Source organism: Dermacentor albipictus, chromosome 4 (genome assembly GCF_038994185.2).
Source record: "Dermacentor albipictus isolate Rhodes 1998 colony chromosome 4, USDA_Dalb.pri_finalv2, whole genome shotgun sequence".
Lineage (NCBI taxonomy): Eukaryota > Metazoa > Arthropoda > Arachnida > Ixodida > Ixodidae > Dermacentor > Dermacentor albipictus.
This window is the reverse complement of record NC_091824.1, coordinates 177,768,777-177,788,105: the sequence shown is the minus strand read 5'-3', so window position 1 is coordinate 177,788,105 and position 19,329 is coordinate 177,768,777. Positions and strand designations below refer to the sequence as shown.

At 46.7% G+C, this 19,329-nt stretch overlaps 2 protein-coding genes across 2 annotated transcripts in view; one reads left to right on the top strand and one right to left on the bottom strand.

Moving 5' to 3' along the window:
• Positions 1 to 19,329, bottom strand: part of LOC135908632 (uncharacterized) — a 113,986-nt gene that overhangs the window by 10,932 nt on the left and 83,725 nt on the right. The gene's annotated exons all lie outside the window — the stretch shown is intronic.
• LOC135908634 (uncharacterized) overlaps positions 2,667 to 19,329 on the top strand; it is a 176,007-nt gene continuing 159,344 nt past the window's right edge. The window contains exon 1 of the mRNA XM_070537866.1: positions 2,667 to 2,923. The gene's annotated coding sequence lies outside the window, so the exon portion shown is untranslated. The remainder of the gene's footprint in view (positions 2,924 to 19,329) is intronic.

The window sequence follows — 19,329 nt, the reverse complement described above, 5'->3', positions numbered from 1 at the left end:
GAGATCACGCAGCATTATAGATTGGCTCGTAGACTGGTATCCCCGCCAGACCCAAAATTAAACAACAGACAAGCAGTCGCGTGGAGACGACTACAAACTTATACATATCCGCACCCGGTTATGGCGAACCACATGTTCCCCGAGGCCAGGAGCGATAAGTGTAATCTTTGTGGGGCGAGAGGGACCCTCGACCACATAATATGGGAATGTCCGTACTCTCCCGGGGGAACGCACAAAATAGACAGTAGAGACACCTGGGAGACCCTGCTGCGCAGCTCGGACCCTGAGCTCCAGCTCCGGCTCGTCCAACTGGCCGAAGAGGCTGCTGGGACCCAAGACCTCCCAGCCTGCATCTGAGGCGGCGGCACTCGCCCCCTGACCTGTGCGTCGGGGGGTGGGTAGATCACCTTTTTCCGTTGGACATTAAAGTTTATTCTATCTATCTATCTGTAAATATAATCTGTAAATAGTTTCTCGTCTTACTGGCTCGTCCTTGAGTTGAGTTGAGTTGAGTTGAGTTGTTGTAGGCTACTGGTGGGATTAGCCTTGCAGTTGCTGCCGGCAATTGCTCCACCGTAGCGACACTTAAAATAATTAAATCACGTAATCCGACACAGACCTCCCAATTACAAATGTGCACTCCTCAGTTCACCATGTGGAAGCCAAATCCGTGTCCTGTAGGTAATTTAACAGAAGGCGAGAGACCTCCTTCCTACACAGCCGGTTCCCGCGCGGGAATACTATGTCCTGAAGCGAACTGTGAGGAAGTCCTGTGTTCTTGAGGGACCCGAATAACACCCTCCTTTCCGCGTTATATACAGTACAGCACATTAGGTAATGTTCGATGTCACCACACACACCACACGTTGAACACAATGGTGATAACGCCAGGCCAGTCTTAAACATCCACGCAGGGGTACGAGCAGAGCCCGTGCGAATGCGGAGCAGTAAGGTTGCTTGGTTTCTTTGGAGACCCTTGACCACACATGGCTTGTGAGGTGAGCTCCACAAAGAACTGAAGTGGCACGACACCGCTTCTCTGAAGAGTCTCCCGTCTTCTTGAGGCACTTTTCTTGAAGGATTCCCAGACAGCGCTCTATGGGCGAGGCTGTCCGCCATCTCGTTGCCTATGATACCTATGTGTGATGGCACCCACTGGAATCGTATGGAGAAGCCTTTGACACTGAGATTTTGCACCGAACGTAGGGAGCTTAGAGATAAGGCATCAGTAGGGAATCCGTGCTCTAACCTTTGAAGGGCGGATTTCGAATCTGTAAGAATGACCACAGGTTGAGGCGTACAAAACCGTAGCTTTTTGAGAGCTGCCTCAATGGCAACGCTTTCGGCCGTTGTGGAGGACACGACTGCAGTGAAGCGAACGGAGCAATCAAAGTTCAAAGAGGGAATGTGAAAAGCAGCTGCACTAGATCCTCTGACCTTGTCCACAGAGCCATCAGTAAAAATTTGAAGATGACGTGCATATTCCGTTTCAAGATGTTCCAGTACGAGCGAACGCGTTGCTGCCAAAGGAGAACTCCGCTTAGCACGAACGTGAGGAACTGCCAACGAACTATCGAGGCTCGCGAAAGACCAAGGTGGTTTCGACCTCTTAGTTCGACCTCTAGCGTCAAGACCCAGGTAACCAAGAGTATTAAGGGCCAAGTACGCTCGGGACTCGGATCTCTTTCGAAGGCGCTGTAGAAGGGCTCGGCCGGCTGCCGTCTGTTTGAGGCGGCCAATTTGCAGCAATAACCTTTGTGAAGCGACTAAGCTAAGAGGTCTCGATAGAGATTCATAAAGTACTGCATTGTTAGGAGCAGTCTGCGGAACGCCAAGAGCCCTTCTTAGGCCCTTTCTGTGCAGAACCTCAAGTCGTTCCAGCTGTGATATCGATGGGGAAATTAAAGGGAGCCGATACATTATTCAACTCGTCACTAGTGCATCATGCAACCTGATCATTGAAGAAGGGTGATTTCCCCATTGCTCACTTGCAACTCTACGGATTACATTGAGACGCGAAGATATCGATGTCACAACCGAGTCCACAGCTCGTCGCCACTGTAGGCGGTAGTCGATAATGACGCCCAAAAAGCGCTTATGTTTAAATTGTCGAAGACAAGATTGATTAAGGTCTATCTTCAGCCGCGCATACCTTCTTCCTCTACCTGGAAACATTATGAAGCCAGATTTTTCCACCGAGAGAGTCAACCCCACACCTTGAAGGTAATTTTGAACTGAAAGTAATGCCTGTCGAGCTATCAGAGCTAAACGCTTGTGTTGATATCCGGTTAACCAAAGACAGATGTCGTCCGCGTATATCGACATATGGACATGCCTGCAATGTTTTTGCACTTCAGCGGGAAGACCAGCCATTGCAACGTTAAAGATCGTTGGGGAAAGAACACTTCCTTGAGGTACACCTCGCGATACCACCCTTTCGGTGCTTGTGGCACTTCCTAACCGCACTTGAATTTTCCGATCACTGATAAATGAGTGAATGAAGCGCAGAAGATAGCCCTGTACGCCCATGGCCTCCAAACTGTTTACTGTTGACAACTGTTGACAATTCAGAGCGATCCAGGCAGCTGCAAGCAACAGCTCGAAACTAAGCCTTTTCTGCTGCTTTCTGCAGGATCCGGCGCCCTACCTGACTACAGCACCGCGCTTGTCATCGATAGCCGCACAGACGACTGGTCCCTTCAACAACCTGCGCACTTCGCCACACGTGTACAACTTGATACGGAAGCTCCAGTGACTTGGTGTGGCAGTGGCATCTCATGCGCATATCAAGAGTTCAGCCCTTCCTGCGCAACTGACTACAGCTTAAAAAGACGTGCCCGACCTTCATCGGCCACAATTCGGAGCGATCCAGGCAGCTGCAAGCAACAGCTCGAAACTAAGCCTTTTCTGCTGCTTTCTGCAGGTACGTTCTACAGCTGTTTTTTCTGCTTGATATTATTCTTAGGCTCCTGGATCGCTCTGTTTCTACTGTTTATTGTTAAATATGGGTGATAATCCTTTAAAAAACCTTGGACAGACACTTGCTGACAAACCACCGTCGACTGTTAAAGAACTGGCAAAGGCTCTAGTTGATGTTACTTTGCGCCTTGAACAGATCACTACAATAATCAGAGCAGACATCAAAGGTATAGCTGATGATAACAAGAAATCATCTACCGATATGGAAGGACTCAAAGATTCTATGACCCACATGAACTCCATATTTGAGCAACTCAGAGCAGATGTGAAAGGCGTGTGCAGCGAACTCACTGAGGTAAAGGAGAAGCAGTCCGACCACAGTCGAGATATAAAGGAATTAAACACTCAAGTAAAGACCATGACGAAGGAAATGATAGAGCTAAAGCAGTATAGCCGTCGGAACAACTTAGAAATCAAAAACGTCCCTGCATCTTCTGAAGAATCTTTACCCGATATGATGCTGAAGATAGCCACATGCCTGAAGGAGGAGCTTCGACTGGAAGACATTGATGTGGTTCATCGGGTTCCGTCAAAAGACAAAGGACGACCAAACATTGTCGTTAAGTTTGTTTCCAGGAACGTTCGTGACCGTCTGCTGCAGAGTGCTAAACGTAACAGGTTAACGACATCGTCACTTGGTCTTGAAAAGAACGAACCTGTGTACATCAATGAGCATCTTTGTCCAGAGTACAAGATCTTGCTCGGCAAAGCCATACAAACGAAGCGGGATAAAAACTGGAAGTTCGCTTGGGTGTCACAATCTAAGATCCTAATGAGGAAGCTTGAAAATTCCACTGTACTGCACGTAAGAACTGAAGAAGACCTAGCCAACGTTATCTAATGTTCATATCTCTAACTAGCTACTCCTTTTCGTCCTTATGGCATATTCAATCACTGAAGTTAACACCGAATTTCATGCAAAACCATGCATGTCTATACTTCACTGCAACATCAGAAGCCTGAATAGAAACAAAGATTTATTGTGCGCATTTTTAGCGCAGCATCAGTTTTCCTACGACATCATTGCGCTCTCGGAAACATGGCTAAGAAACAGCGAACACATTCCGATTTCCGGTTATCATTTTCTATCTAACCCAAGACAGACTTCATCACGTGGCGGAGGTGTTGCCTTATATGTTAGACAAGAACTAAACCACATCGAAATGCCTCAATTGCTTATAAGCAATGATAACATCGAATCACTTTTTATCGCAATACCTACGGCATGGTCATAGGCGTAGTCTATCGACCACCCAGTTCAATTTTACAACAGTTTTACAGTGCTCTGGAAACCATTCTTTCCGGTTTGACCGATAGAAACTTTAACTCTGTAGTTGTAACCGGGGACTTCAACATAGACACTTACGGAGACCTAAATGCCGATTATTCTTTGTTATTACAATCATACAATTACAAGAACACAATCTCTCAACCCACAAGAATTACAGCAACCTCAGCCACAATCATCGACCATATTCTATGCAATCACAATAATATCCTCGCAGGTGTATACAATACGAGTATAACAGATCACTCTCCTGTCTTTGCATTAATACCTAGTGATAGAAGCATTACTAGAAATAAACTAAATCCACGCACAGGTCGAATAAATTACTCGCTGCTTCGTGAAAAAATTAAGAAGATAAATTTCTCTGACGTACTCACTGCAGACAACAATACCGAATGTGACAAGCTACTGAAAACCCTCTCCCGTGTCATCTCTGAATGCACAACAACCAATGATCACAGGTACGAGCAGCCGTTGTGTCCATGGATGACTAAGACTATATTAAGCGCCATTAAGGAAAGAGACACTTGGTATCAGAAGTGGAAACAGCAAAGACATAATATGTACTATCTACAGCAGTTTCGTAGATCCCGCAATTTTGTCGTTGCAATCATTCGTATAAGGAAAAAAGAGTTTAACGCGCAACTAATCCGTAAGGCTCAGGGTAATTCTAGAAAGATGTGGGACATTATTAACAACGTAATTAGTGCACCTGTGAAAAGGCACATTGCTCCTGACCGGATTGACACTGAAAAAGTTGATGAGTTCAACACATACTTCACCAACGTTGGGCCAGTTCTAGCTGACAGTATAACTCATCAGACATGTGATGTTAATTACCCGTTATTGTGCTGTACATTTTGCCTTAAACCAATAGAAGATACTCTAGTACAAAAAATATTAACCGATATGAATGCTAACAAGGCGGCTGGTCACGATGGCATTACTGTCAAAGTTTTAAAAGATAACGTTGACCTCCTCTGCCCTGTTCTTACAATCATATTCAATCTTAATATCGCACGCGGTACATACCCTGAAGCTCTAAAGATTGCTAAAGTATCTCCTATATATAAATGTGGTGATAATAATGACCCTGGAAGTTATCGACCAATCTCGGTTTTGAGTATTATTAATACCGTGTTTGAAAAGGTTATTTCTATTCAATTGAAAGAGTACCTGAGCACAAACAACATTTTAAATGAATCTCAGCATGGCTTCAGAACCGGTCGCTCTACGTCCTCAGCAGTGCTAGAGTTGTCGCAGCATATAAACGAAGCACTCCATAATAATGAATTAGCCCTAGTAATATTTCTAGACCTCAAGAAAGCTTTCGATACAGTTATTCATTCCATACTACTAAAGAAACTTGAATACTACGGTTTCAGTGCCAGTACTTTAAATTTATTTGCTAGTTACTTAACCAACCGACAGCAGTTTGTTAAAATTACTAATTTTACGTCTTCGTGTTCTTTTGTTAAAACTGGTGTGCCACAGGGTTCTGTCCTAGGACCAATTTTATTTTCCTTGTATGTCAACGATTTTCCTTCAATTCTCACATCTGCCAAAGCTGTCATGTACGCGGACGATACTGCACTATAGTCGGATACAACTTTAGAAAAAAGGGGGCGTTTACTCCTCCGAGGCGGATGCACACAATCATCCACCAATGGGCGCGCACTCTGGACCGACGTCATGCGCCGGACGGCCGGTGACTTCGCCGCTTCGGTCATCTGGGCGGGGCCTCCCCTTTTTTCTAAAGTTGTATCCGACTATAGTGTTTACAGGCAAAACACTTCACGAAGTCATACAGATTGCTAATAAAGAACTAATCTGTGTTTCATCGTGGTTTGGAGCAAACAAACTTACACTTAACAAAGCTAAAACTCACTACATGATTTTTCATTCTAGACATAGTCATGTTAACAGTGCACCCCTGCAAATATATCTTGATAATAGCATTCTGGAACAGGTGAACACAATTAAATATCTGGGCGTGACACTAGACAGTAGTTTAAACTGGAAACCACACATTGATAATGTATGTTCGAAGCTAGCGTCAGCGTGTTATGGGCTCTTAAAGGCGAGGGCATGCTTCGATATTTCGGTACTGAAAATAATCTACTTTTCTCTCTTTCATTGTCATATGACATACTGTTGCGAATCATGGTCGTCCACATTTAAAACATATTTGGATCCAATTTTGCGCTTACAAAAGAGAGCGGTGCGGATAATGACGTTTTCTTGTCCATTCGAATCCAGCAGTCATTTATTTTGCAGGTTGAAAATACTTCCCTTTACCCTATCCTCCGAAATGAAAGTTGCTATTTTAGTGAATAACATAATATGTCGCAATCACTCATTGTCGTTTAGTATATTTGCGATTCCTACACGAAATACTAGACACGCCACTAACATAAATTTCAATTTACCAGTTACCCGAAACACATACGGTCAAAGACTAATTCAGTATCATGGTACAAAGATATGGAACGCCTTACCAATAGAAGTGAAGAGTGCCAGTAACTTTATATTTTCTATAAAAAGATTATATTTCTCAAAAATTAGTTAAGAATGTTGCTTTGTGGTGATATTTTTTCTGTAACACTATTCTATTGTTGCACTGATGTATGTTTTCTTTTTTCCCTCTTGTTTCTCATCCTGTACAATTATGTATAATCAATATACATTTGTTCACCACTGTCCTGATCGCCGCAGCCCAAACGCATGTATACCACATGGGCCCACACTAGCCTTGGCTATGGGCCCAACAGTTGTTTGCCTATGTTGATGTACAAATTCATGATGAATAAATAATGTCTAATGTCTAAATGTATTGAGCTCTGAAGGATGGTATCATAAGCCTTTGATACGTCTAGGAAAATAACTAGTGTTGAAAGGCCGAAAGCTCTATGATGTTCAATATGGCTTATCAAGTCCAAGACGCTGTCTTGCGCGCTTAAACCTGTTCGGAATCCCGTCATGCATGTTGGCAGAGCCCTTCTATCTTCGAGCCACCAAGATAAACGCTTACTTGCCAGCTTCTCCATAAGCTTAGCCACGCACGACGTCAGTGATACAGGACGATACGAGGCCAAGTCTGTCATTTCTTTGCCGGGCTTCAGCACTGGGACAACGCGAGCCACTTTCCATGAAGGAGGAACGTCGCCAGTCTCCCACACTCGATTGAGATAGCTTAGAAGCATCTTTCGGTGTTCCAGAGGTAGGTTCTGCATCATCTGGTTGGTGATGCCGTCAGGACCTGGTGCACATCGACGCCGCAGGCCGCTGAGTGCTGTCTGTAGCTCTCGAAGTGTAAACGGGGCGTCCATCACAGACGTAGATGTTGCAGGTGGAGTGCAGGGAGGAATTCCTGAACTTGCACTGACAAATGCATCTGCAAATTCCTCTGCCAAGCACATGAGAGGTTTCTGCTTGCGCAGTGCAAGCGCTTCAAAAGGTTTACTAGGACGAGAATCACCAGCAAGACTGCCAATGACTCGCCAAATCCTCGTCATCGGTGAGAAAACCGTCAAGCTAGCGCAGAAGGACGCCCACTGCGACCTACAGAGCTTGTTCGTATGGCGTTGAATGGCAGAGTTAAGCCTATTGAAGGTCGTCTTCAAGGATCTGTCGTCCTTCTTCCGCATCAGTTGTCGCTCCGCCCTTCTGCGCGCTGCGCAAAGGTTCCTGAGTTTTAAATCCGGAGTCGGAAAATGAGTAGGCAACTTGACCGCTGTGGTAGCAGCCATCTTACCAGAAATCATTTTGTCAATCACATCACCAGAAACACATGTTAGTTGCTCCCTGTATTTGTCCCAATTAACAACATGGCTAATTTTAGAGCCGCGCAAATGGAAGTCGGCAGTAAACACAAAAATTGGATAGTGATCACTTCCCATGCGGTCAAGTGCAGTTGACCACTTCACGCGGACGTCAGATGAATGCAAGGTTAGGTCTATTGATGTGGCTGAGGCTGGAGGCCGGAAGAAAGTGGGACTTCCGTCATTGGCCACGCACAAGTCCAAACTATCGATAACTTCTACAAGTTTGCGTCCGCGGGAATCTGTGTTCCTGTCACCCCAGAGAGAGTGATGGGCGTTGAAGTCCCCGCAGATAATTCGGGGCGCCGGGCAACGGTCACAAAGCTGCTGCAGAAACAAGTCCATTGCTACCTTCTTCCGCGGAGACACGTATACGGATGCAATAGAAAGAGTTCGGAAGCCAAGACGTATCCTCACAGCCGCTACCTCAATACTGTCGGTGCAAAGATCGGTGACGTTCAAAGCCACATGAGGAATCTCTCTTCGTATGTAAAGGGCAGCGCTTCCCGCGGGAAATGACTTTATGCTGCAATTCTTATGAGCGACATATCCAGTTAAAGATCTCCCGCTTGGTAGGCCAGCCTCCGAGACGGCTAATACTGGAACACACGTATCTTTCAGAAATAATTTAAGTTCTGCTAATCGACTTATAATCCCAGCGCAGTTCCATTGCATAATAAGCGGCACTTTTCGGTGATTGTTTGTTGCACGAGGTTGAAGAAGACTAGCCATATTATAAGGTGAAGGTCGCTGCGAAGGTGGTAATCATGGGCTCAAAGGAAAGAACGAGCTGTAGAAAGTTCTTCAGGGTGCCAGTCTGCATCACTTGAACATATGAACGCAGGACTTCAAACATAACTCGCAGAAGGTCGGACAGTTCCTGATTTTTGAGCTCCTTATTTTGCTGTACGCACTGCCTCACAACTTCAACAAAGGTTGCGGACTTGGACCCAGTCTTGGCCACTTCAGCTGGTGTCTTCATCTCTTTTGAGGCGAGGGAATGTCCTCCATGTTGTCGAGTCTGGCTGTGCAACTTGTCCGGCTGTCTGGCTGTCGAGTCTGGTCGCTGAGAAACTTGGACACTTTTTGCTGCAGCAGATCGAACAACCGACTCACCCACAGAGGACTTTGCCGTCTTGCTAGGCTCAGGTCGCTCTCTGACGTTGCTGGTTACCACGCTACGAACGTCCAACTCTAACGCAGGGAACTCAACTTCCGAATCTAACGCCGGGAACTCGTCACTTCCAGGTATCCGCTTCTCAGTAGGTTGTGGTTTGGGACCACTAATGAAGGACACTCGGCGGTGTAAGGCGCTTACACGGAAGGGGCAGCCACCAAAACTCGCTGGATGGTCACCACCACAATTAGCGCAAGCAAAATCTGCCTTGCAGGCTTTGTAATCGTGGGCGCCACCGCATCGTTTGCAACGTTGATCTTTGATGCAAACTTTAGCTACATGCCCAAAGCGTTGGCACCTAAAGCATCGGGGAGGAGGTTCAACGAATTCTTTGACTGCATGCTTGGTAAAACCGAGGTCAATGTTTTCGGGGCGCTCGGTGTTAGGAGCAAGCGTTATCACAACACAGTTAGTAGGTTTCGCTGCCCATTCTTTTTCTTGAGTCTCCACCCGGCGCATGAGACGTTTCACGTGCAGAACCCCTTGCGGTTTCAAGTAGTCAAGAAGGTCGCTTTCCGAATACCACACTGGTACTCCCCTAATGACACATGTGTTAGTCATGTAGGAGTGGGGCAGCCGGGCATTAACTCTTATGTCCCCAATCTGAGAGCACCGGAGCAGAATGTCAACTTGCTCTTCCGTTGCGACATCTAAATAAAGCGCGCCTTGCGATGTGAAGCGGCTGCGAATCGGGGCAGATCCCAGCAGTTCCTTAATGGCTTCAAAGAGCCTGATAGGGTTCCGCTCTCTCAAATCAACACCTTTCTCTGTTGGCAAAACTACCACTGGGATTCCGACCGTTCTTTGCTTCCGATGACTCACCACCTTGAAGCCGTCGCTGTCCACTTCCGCCATATCAGCCACTTCCTTGTCAGGGTCGACGATAGTTGTGTCGTCCCCACTGACCGATGATGACGCACTGGACTGCTTATCGTCCCTGATGTCTGGCAGCTCCACACCTTGCGAGGCCATGGCCGCCTCCGCCACGCTGGCTTCCTTCGGATGGCGCTGTCCCTTTAAAGATGCCGGCGCCGGAGCAGCCCTACCCTTCCCATAGGGACAGTACCTCCTTAAAGATGCGGCCGTCTTCCAAGGATATGAATATTTCACTTAATGAATAGCAAAACCTATGCAAAAATTACAGAGCTGAGGTGACAACAGAGCGAACAGCGTCGTCTTCCTCTTCCTTCTGGCTCGTCCTTCGCGTAAGAATATATACAGAGGTTCTACAGCTGCCTTAATTCTACACAAGAAAAGCAGGGAGACACCTACAGGGGAATGGGTCAGACAGGGAGACACAATTTCTCCAAAGCTATTCACTGCGTGCTTAGAAGAATTCAAGCTATTAAACTGGGAAGGCTTAGGAGTAAAGATCGACGGCAAATATCTCAGCAACCTTCGGTTTGCCGATGACATTGTTCTAATCAACAACAATGCAGACGAGTTACAACAAATGATTGGATACCTTAACAGAGAGAGTGTAAGAGTGGCGTTGAATATTAATATGCAGACGATGACGATAATGATAAATAGCCGGGCAAAGGAACAAGATATCAGGATCGCCAGTCGGCCACTAGAGACTGTGAAGGAGTACGTTTACCTAGGTCAATTAATCACAGGGAACCCTGATCATGAGAAGGAAATTCACAGAAAAATAAAAATAGGTTGGATCGCATACGGCAGACATTGCCAGCTCCTGACTGGAAGCTTATCATTATTATTGAAAAGTAAGGTGTGCAATCAGTGCATTTTGCCAGTGCTGACATATGGGGCAGAGACTTCAGAATGAGTTAAGGACCGCGCAAAGAGCGATCGAACGAAGATTGCTAGGCATAACGTTAAGAGAGAGGAAGAGAGCGGTTTGGATCAGAGAGCGAACGGGTATAGACGATGTTCTAATTGACATCAAGAGGAAAAAATGTAGCTGGGCAGGTCATGTAATGCGCCGGTCAGATAACCGTTGGACCATTTGGGTTACGGAATGGGCACCAAGAGAAGGTAAACGCAATCGCGGACGACAAAACACTAAGTGGAGCGATGAAATTAGGAAATTCGCGGGCGCTAGTTGGAATCGGTTGGCGCAGGACAGGGGTAAATGGAGATCGCAGGGAGAGGCCTTCGTCCTGAAGTGGACATAAAACATGATGATGATGATGATGATGATGATGATGATGGAGGTGGTGGGCCCCCCCCCCCCCCCCCCGAAAAAAAATCCTGGGTACGTGCCTGAGCCAGGGTATAAAAATATGCCGATGCACTCTAAAACAACACGACCAAATGCATGTTGCTCACTATTGTATGTAGTGTGTCACGCTATTCTTTGTATTCTGCTTAATTAGATAATTAGTCTATATAATTAATCAACTTCGGAAGCAACGAAGCTAGGAAAAAAATTCCAATTAGAAAGTTGCTTAGCGCTTTGCAAAACGTCCGAATAAACAGTTTCTGTCTTTCTATCAAGTATTACGATTAGTGGTTTTCAGCTTACTGCGAATGCCCACGAAATAAAATAAAAAACACCACGTGACATGCCCGCTTGCGCGCCGTGATTGCACTGCTCCCAAGCGTTGCGTGCACCAACGAACATAGCATTTAGCAGGGTGTGCTGCCGCTGCGTCTGCTTATCGCTGTCACGAACCGCCGCGAGGGAAGCACATCGCTGGCGTCAACACCACAGCCGACGCCTTCGTCACTGCCCTGTCGCCTTTTTAGGAGGCAGCACGCCCTGCTAGGATGCTGTGTTCGTTTGTACGCGGACAGGTTGCGAGCGCTGCAATCACGGCGCGCAAGCAGCTATGTCGCGTGGTATATTTTTTTATTTCATGGCATCCGCACTAAGGTGAAAAACACTAATACCTAATAAATAGAAAGTTAGAAACTGTCCAATCGGACGTTTTGCAAACCGCTCAAAAACTTTCTAACTGTAATTTTAGCCTAACTTCGTCGCCTGAAAGGTCGGTTAATTAATCTTGACTAATCATCTAATTAGGCAAAATACAAAAAAATATCGTGACACTACGTGCAACAGTCAGCAATATGCATTTGGTCGTGTCGTCTCAGAATGCATCGGCATATTTTTAAGCTCTGGCGAAAGTTAGCTGGGGGACTCTGCATATACGGAACCTCACGGTGATGGCGACGCCGACGGCAAAAAGTTCTCTTGTGAGCGTCCTTATGATTGATCGCAATAGAGTGACATGTTCATTCGCCATGGATGAGTGAGGGAACGTGGAGCCGGACTTGACGTCCAGGACGTTTTGAAAACACATTTATATTACATTTTGTACAAGTGATGCAGAAATACTGAAGGTAAGATATTCACGTTCAAGCTCAAAATGCGGATCCTTTTGTCCCCAAACGACCGTCTCCTCTTTTAAAGCGAAGCTTTCTTTCCCTCTTCCTTCGACTTGCCCACTGCTGCTGCTGCTGCTGTGGCTGCTCCTGCGAGAAACTGCGAGAAACTCGTTTTCACCCCACCGCGTCGAATGTGCGCAATGCCCTCTGAAGCTCCCAGGCGGTCGCCAGATTAGCCTCTTGACAGCGGTAATTATCCGTGACTCAGAAGGATTGCAGAAACTGCCACGCTTCTCTTTCTACTAACGTGCGAGGCCAGAGGGGACGTAGATGCAACTGTAGAGAGCAGGGAGGAGAAGAGGCAGTTTCCATACAAGGGAAGGCGAGGGAGGATGGTGCCGTAGGGAGGTAAGGAAACCCTACTACTATACGACAGTGGTTGCGGGAAAATTGGATAAAAAGGCACGGTACGATACCTTGCTGCTATTTCTGAAAAAGTAGCTCCATGCAAATATGTCAAGCGGACAAACGGGCGTGGAGGTGCAGAGTCGCATTAATTAAAGCGCACCGCAGGGTCCAGGCGACACTACGGAAGCGGTCGACCGGCAAATCAACGCTTCTGTGGCCGCCGCGGTAGCTTTGCGGCTACGGCGTTGCTCGAGGTCGCGGATGGGATACCAACCGCGCCAGCCGCATTTCGACGGGGGCGAAATGGAAAAGGCAATTCCGCTTAGATTTCGGACACGTTAAAGAACATGACAAAATTAATCAGGAGTCCGCCACTACGGCGTGCCTCATAATCCGAGTGTGGTTTTGGCACGTACAGCCCCATAATCGAAGTTTAATGCTTCTGCCACAATGCGATGTGCCATGTGAGGCAATGACAATAGTCTACCCTCCCAGAGGTTATGAGTATGCCGAACAACTCCTCAAGCAAACACCTCTTCCTGCGTGTCCTGTGCACTACACAGGCAAACAGCAGCGGTGCACGCAAGGTAACGTTTAACATAAATTCACCACTCTTAATTGTGTTAGACTAAACGTTGAAGAAATTAAGCTTTAGCCGTCAACATCATCGTTAATTACCGTCAATTAAGGTTTCCAGCACGGAAAGCTTCGCTTACATCGATTCCCACACTGCGTGTGATCTGCATAATTTTTAACGTCTCCGTCTTCCTGGCCCACTCGCCTTTCCACAATCCGGACGTTGGTAGGCCTCTTCCTCCGAGAAGAGCTTGGCCCAAAACATACTAATCCTAACTTCGCATGCCGATAGCATATCACCACTTACACATTTAACTGACCTAAGTGATCACGCAGTAATCCATGCCACAGTTCACCTCAAGTTATCGCATCAGAAAAAAAAAAATAAGAAAACTATCACGCTCTACGAGAAAGGAAATTACGAGGCCATCAATGAAGAACTAACAACATTCTGTCTGCTATTGGTTCTTTACACACTTCTTGCGGCGCTCTGTTGAGTGTCATTGGTCCCTCGTTAAAAACAAAATGCAAGAGCTAGTTGCGAAGCACATTCCCACCATTACCGTTATACAAAAATCGTCATCCCCTGGTTCAACGCGTAACTCAAATGCCGCAGTAACAAGAATAAATATTATTACGGTTGGCGAAACAGTCAAACAACCCATGCGCATGGGCCAAATATCATGATGCAGATAAAACGTTCTCAGCGCTATCTCAAAAGGCTAAACGGTTTTTCTTTTCAACCGCATTGCCAGATAAGTTCCGAAATAACCCAAAGTGATTCTGGAAGACCATTAACGTAAATTGTCGCTAAGGGCCCCTCAGCAGGTCCAATAGCAAATCTTTGCCATACGCTGCTAGTTGTTACATGTACTCTAGGGAGCGTTCTCCCCCCCAAATTTTTCAAATCTGCTCATTAATAGCCGAGATAGAAATATTTCAGTGCCGCGAACCCATGATTTCAGCAGGCAGGCTCCACTGCCAAGCAAGATACTCTCTCCACTCGCCCCGTCTAGTTTCCGCAAGCGGAATTCCTTCCCTGCGTTCTCCCATACCGAACCTCGAGGGTCGCGTCACGCATACGTCACAAGCCCGCATTCATTTTTTTTCCTCGCTTTTTTTTTTCGGCGCTGCGCACTTCCGTTGAAAGCGTCGCGCGCTAGCTATTAGAGAGTTTTAGCTTGAGCGTTTTTGCGGCCAGCGGGGCGGAGCGGGCGAGCGGATACACCAGCGGAGAGGCGCGCGAGAAAATAGAGAGTTTTAGCCCAGCGGGTTTACGGCCAGCGGAGCGGAGCGGTCTCCACCGTTGCGCCAGCGGAGCGGCTCGCGAAAAAAGAGTTTTAGCCCAGCGGATCACCCGCTCGAGCGGGGTAAAGAGCGGGGCGCTCTGCTGCCCCACCTAGTGGTTCGAATAGGAGTTACTGAAAAATGAAATTGAATTACGCTTGCTTTTATTATGCAAGAAATGTTGAATAAAGATATATTACATGTTCTCAGTGCATTATTTCTTAATAATGTACTGAGTACTAATGTACGGGTCAGCGCGGCAGTCGCCGTCGTCGATGCAGAACTGCCGGCGTTCATGTTCGCGGCTGCCGTCTTGCATTTCCCATACACGCCCGCGCGCCCTTACGCACGCTCGCGCGCTGCGTATACCCTCCGCTGGGGAGTGCTTTCCAGCGGGCGTAAACGCTGCTCCGTAAAACCGCTGGCCGCCTCAGCGTGGTGCGCATGCGCAGTCGCGTCTCCGCTCGCCCGCTCCGCTCCGCTGGCCGTAAACCCGCTGGGCTAAAACTCTCTAATAGTTTTAGCCGGGCGGATCGACCGTCTTTTCGAGCGGAGTAGAGTCACTTGCTCTGCTGCTCCACCTATTGGTCACAATTCGAGTTAGAGTGAAAAGAATATCAATTAAACCTGCTAATAATGCGCTGAAACTGTTTAATAAAGGTAGGTTATGTGTTTTTAGTTAGTTATTTGGTTAAACTTCTAAACGGGCCTGAGCAGCGGTCGCCGTCGACAACGCAGCAGCGCCGGCGCTTGTGTTGACGGCTGCCATCTTGAATACCCATACACGCCCGCGCGCTTTTACGCACGCTCGCGCGCTGCCTATCGCTCCGCTGGAGAGGGCTTCCCAGCGGGCGTAAGCTGCGCTCCGTAAAAACGCTGGCCGGCCCAGCGACGTGCGCATGCGCAGTGGCGTCTGCGCTCGTCCGCTCCGCTCCGCTGGCCGTAAAAACGCTAAGCTAAAACTCTCTATTAGAGAGTTTTAGCCCAGCGGGTTTACGGCCAGCGGAGCGGAGCGGGCGAGCGGAGACGCGACTGCGCATGCGCACCACGCTGAGGCGGCCAGCGGTTTTACGGAGCAGCGTTTACGCCCGCTGGAAAGCACTCCCCAGCGGAGGGTATACGCAGCGCGCGAGCGTGCGTAAGGGCGCGCGGGCGTGTATGGGAAGTGCAAGACGGCAGCCGCGGACATGAACGCCGGCAGTTCTGCATCGACGACGGCGACTGCCGCGCTGACCCGTACATTAGTACTCAGTACATTATTAAGAAATAATGCACTGAGAACATGTAATATATCTTTATTCAACATTTCTTGCATAATAAAAGCAAGCGTAATTCAATTTCATTTTTCAGTAACTCCTATTCGAACCACTAGGTGGGGCAGCAGAGCGCCCCGCTCTTTACCCCGCTCGAGCGGGTGATCCGCTGGGCTAAAACTCTTTTTTCGCGAGCCGCTCCGCTGGCGCAACGGTGGAGACCGCTCCGCTCCGCTGGCCGTAAACCCGCTGGGCTAAAACTCTCTATTGTCTCGTTCGCGCAGCGCAAAATTTTGCGCGCTGTGCACAAGGGCAGAAGACTAGCGGTATAACTCAGTGTTACGCGAATACTGAGGCAGAACAAGCCGCTCGCAGAGCATGATCACGCTCTGCAATATGGTAGAAAATGGCATAGTTTCGGCACCTGCGCACGTGACTGCACGACCGTGGGAACAAGCACACGAAGCAGAAGTACATCTCTCTTGCTTCGGTGCGAAGTAAAAAAAAAAGAAACGCGAAAATTCCGTTTGTGTGTTTTGTTATTTCTCTAAACTTCAATTCATCAATTCAAGCAACAGATCTCACAAATAACAGATGGTACCTTGAATAATTCTCGAAGTGGCGCGTCACCACGAGCGACGTCACACTGCGTACCCGAGTACGTAGGCGCCGGGACGCAAGTACGTCACTGTCCGGCTTGGAGCGCAGCGGGCGCGAGAAGGGAAAATGGCTTTAGGATTGAAATTTCAGACCTTTCCGCGGCTCGTAGCGCTGTAATTCTTTGCAAACACAATCGTTGGCGCGCATTGTATGCTCTGCGTTTGTCAGGTCAAAATGGCCAGACCTGGTGAGGGGTCTTTAACTGATGAACATAACCAGCCTGTCCCAGAAGGTGATGTCGCCCAAATTCTGAACAAATCTTTCTGCTTCGTATTCACCAGTGAACCTAAAAAAGAAATATTTGAAACCCCATTCTTCAATCACGACACTATGCCATCATTAACGTTTGAACCTTATTGAATTTTGAAAGTTATTGAATCATTGTCACTAACTTCTTCATCTGGCATTGATGGAGTCAATTAAAAATACTCAAAAACACAAAACATATCTCAAGCACCATTTTAGCACACATTTTCCAGCAATCTCTTCTATCTGGAGTGGTGCCGCTAGACTGGAAGGTGGGCAGAATTATCCCATTTGCAAAAAAAGATGCCTCAACTACCAATCCCAACTGCCCTCCCATTTCCTTAACTTGTGTTTATTCGAAAGTTATCGAGCATATAATCTGCTCACACATAGTAGAACTCCTAGTAGCTAACAAATTATTCCATCCTAACCAACACGGCTTCCAGAAGGGACTATCTTGTGACACACAGCTTGCGCTATTCGTGAATAAAATTAGCTCTAGCGTAGATACTAACACACCTGTAGATGCCATCTTTTTAGACTTCGAAAAAGCAATCGATAAGGTTCCACACAAAGGCTTGTTTTTAACACTATGACGCCTAAATTTAAGCCTCCCGATTTTTTATTGGCTATACGTGACTTCCTGACTAACCGTCGGCAGTTTGTTTACGCTAACACTTCTTCCCCTATGTCCCCCGTTCTTACTAGCGTACCACAGGGTATTGTCCATGGTCCTTTATTTTTCTTGATCTACATTAATGACCTTCCCACTAACATTCAATCAAACATCCGGCTATTCGCCGATGATTGCGTTCTTTACCGCCCTGTACTTAATCCTTCCGATTCTGCCGTTCTTCAGTTACATCTTAACCGCATTCAAGCATGGTGCGAAAAATGGTTAATGAACTTGAATATTCAAAAACCGTGCTAATTTCATTTCATCGCAAACCGTCGTACCAAACGTTTAAGTACACCATTTCTTGATCAGAAATTCTCTTTTTAAGCACTTCTAAATACATAGGCGAAAAATTAAATTCCGATCTTTCTTGGTTATCACAGATATCACATGTTACTACCGACGCTAACCGCGCACTTGGCTACTTGAGACAAAATTTAAAACTTGCTCCTCCTTCACTAAACATCCAAGCATACTTAACACTAGAGTGGCCTAAGTTAGAATACGCATGTGCAGTGTGCGACCCTTTTCAATCTAATCATGCACATACACTCGAAGCTGTCCAAAATCGTGCGATAAGATTTGTTTATTCGGATCATTCATATTACACCAGCGTATCTTCCCTTAAATCCCGCGCCAATATTAAAGCTTTAGCGTCGCGACGCAAAATTTCTAGCCTTTGTCTTTTGTATGAATTCTATCACGCATCGCCTTTCCCATCTGCTACCACTCCCGCCCACCGGACTTCATGCCGCACAAGCCACGGAAAAGCAGTTTATCCACCAGCATCACATTCTTCGGCCCATCTACATTCATTTTTTGTGCAAGCAGCGAAAGACTGGAATAACCTGCCCACCGACGCCATGCACCACTCCCGACCCCAGCAAATTCAAATAATTCATCCATCACCTTATCTACTGATGTAACAATCCATCCCTCAGGTAATACCCCTCAACGGGGAATTTGAGGTATAATAAATAAATAAATAAATAAATAAATAAATAAATAAATAAATAAATAAATAAATAAATAAATAAATAAATAAATAAATAAATAAATAAATGCGCACATCAACTGTGCACAGACAGGCAAAAGGGAAGCACAATGACTCGGTCTCCGACGCGGCAGTTTGGGCTGGAGACGGCTTTGAAGAGATAGTCTGCTCGTTCACCATTTTCGTGCTCTTCGTGTGTTCTCTACTCCGCAAAACCAGTGGCTGGTTTCGCGGAGTAATACATTCGCCGTTGCCTGTGTCTTTTACCGTGATAAGCAGTTAACTCGAAGAAATTGGTTTTGCTTCTATTGTGCTTCTACATTTCACTGTGGAGTCTACTGTCGCACTTCCATTCTCTCATAGCATCTGCTCGTGCGTTGTCGCCGCACGGCCTCAAATTACTGCGTCTTCGGTACTCAACCCCTCCAGTCCCAGCGGTTACAAATGGAATCACACCATATCGCTGCCTACATAATGTACCAAATAAATTTTACAGAATACAACTAAGATACCGAAAGAGGACAAACTGTAATTTGCCTACGCTAGCATTCTGCATAAGATCAGTTGGATGCTACTATTTGTATTATTTAGGTGAAAGCTTTATATGCCCCATAAAGCGAAAGATCAGGCACCCGTCGGGTGTTAACATCCGATGATACCAAAATCGACG